Genomic DNA, 2,141 nt, shown 5'->3' with positions numbered 1-2,141 from the left:
CACTAAATAAAAAAGACATTATATTAAATTAAAACAAATAAAACTACATTAAAATTAAAAAAAAGACATTTTAAAACTAGAAAAAAAAAATAAACCATAAAACTAAAACTAATTTTACTACTCGTCATCGGAATCCACCAATAGGTGGGGTAAATCTAGCCCTCCAAGATGCTCCATGAGATCATGTTTTAGGTGTTGTTTGTTTTTTCAGAGGTAAAACGTCTGCAATATGCGGACCACATCTTCAGACATCTGTAGCAGAAGAGGTGAACTAAACCTCTGCAGTCTGCAAGTAGAAGACTGTTTGTTTTTTAACTTCTGCAATGAGCAGAAATAAACTGAAATATAAATAAACTGATTTATTAAACTTAAAAGAGTTTTCCAACATTCAAACTTAAATAATAGTTATACAATACTAAAATAATATTCATAAAAAGACAATAACATTTTTTTAAATTATTTATTCCATAATTTGCATTAACTGCTCAGCAATCTCATCTTGTAACTTAGTAATATGATCCCGATCCGATGTAGTAACATGTGCTTCAACCTTGTCTTCATCAGCATCAACGTTTACTTGCCTATTATGTAACGACACATTGAGTCGATCATATTCTGTAAACAACCCATCATTCAAACCCTCTTTCCTTATAAAATATGAAAAGCAGCTAAGAATAGATGATCTACCGGGTCTAACCCAACCAACTTTAACTTCTCAGAACATTCACGAACTATTGGCCCTTCTTTGCCTTTAATAAAAAACTATAAAGCCTTCTGCATATCAAGTGCTAAATCCTCATGGTTAATCGATGGTTTTGAGGTTTTTGCCCTTTTGTTTGGATTAGGCTCAGGAGTAGGCTCGGAAGTAGGCTCAGAAGTGTCGGCATCGTCTTCTGTGTCATGATAACGGGTGTCCATAATCATAAGTGATTGGACACGATGACAAGAAGATCCAACCTCAGATGTGTTGTCTGGTTGAGGTCCACTTGCAATTTCCAGTGGTAGTATTACCATCAAACAATTCTTCACAAAGTTCCGGAAAAGGCAATGGAACTGTTTTCAATGGTGCAGCCTTCGGATGCCCCTAAACCCAAAGTAAAAAAAAATTATAAATTTTTGTTTGTAGGAACTTGTGTAAAAATTATATAAATGAACAACCTTCTTAAATTCTTCCCATTCCTCATTCGTTAAGGTAAAAGTATTTGTTGGAGTGTTGTATATGTTGCCAGTTTTGTTATTCAAATACACCTTACCTACGTATTTGGCTTTAAGATTATCATATGAATTCTTCATTTGTTTTTGAGTCAAATCCAAGCCAAACTTTTCCTTAAGAACTTTTCCTAAATTATTCTGTGAGTCTTTATGCAAACTCATTCCTTTTCTACCCACTCTGTTTATCTCATCAATGCAAGTCTCTAATAAGCATTTTAGATGCGCATTTGACCATTGTCGTTTCTCTCCCGTTTCTATTAATCAACAAACAAGCAATGAACACAAATCAAGTAACCATAATAACCATTTTATCACAACGAACATCTACAAATTCTAATTAACATTTTATCGCAATGAACATCATAATGAAACAACATAATAGGCATGAGTAACAACGAACATCTACAAATTATAATTACCATTTTATCACAATGAACATCTAAAACAACATAATAGGCATGAATAACAATAAAACATTCTAATAACACACACAAATATTCAGCAAACTATAAACAAATTTCTGAAATTTAACACCAAAAATCAGCAAAATACCACCAAATTTCTGAAATTTAACACCAAAAAACTCAAAAGTAACACCAAAATTCAGCAACAAACCACCAAATTTCTGAAATTTAACACCTAAAAAACTGAAAATTAACATAACACATACCTTAGGGAGGAGAGGAGTGGAGAGTCGACCGATTGCTGTTGCTTGTTTTTGAGGGAGGAGGGGTGGTCGCAGGGTTCTATTGAGGGAAGAGGGGTGGTCGACGGCGGTGCTGTGGAGATGGCGGAGGTGGCGGCGCTGTGGAGGGACGATGTGGAGTTAGCGGCTGGGAGGAGGAGAATGGGTGGAGGAGAAGGTGCTAGGGTTTGTGTAGGAGGAGCCTATGTTTTGAAAATAGGACAGAGGAAAAGAGGTTAGAAGA

This window comes from Helianthus annuus, chromosome 8, assembly GCF_002127325.2.
Source record: "Helianthus annuus cultivar XRQ/B chromosome 8, HanXRQr2.0-SUNRISE, whole genome shotgun sequence".
Lineage (NCBI taxonomy): Eukaryota > Viridiplantae > Streptophyta > Magnoliopsida > Asterales > Asteraceae > Helianthus > Helianthus annuus.
This window is presented reverse-complemented; position numbering follows the sequence as displayed.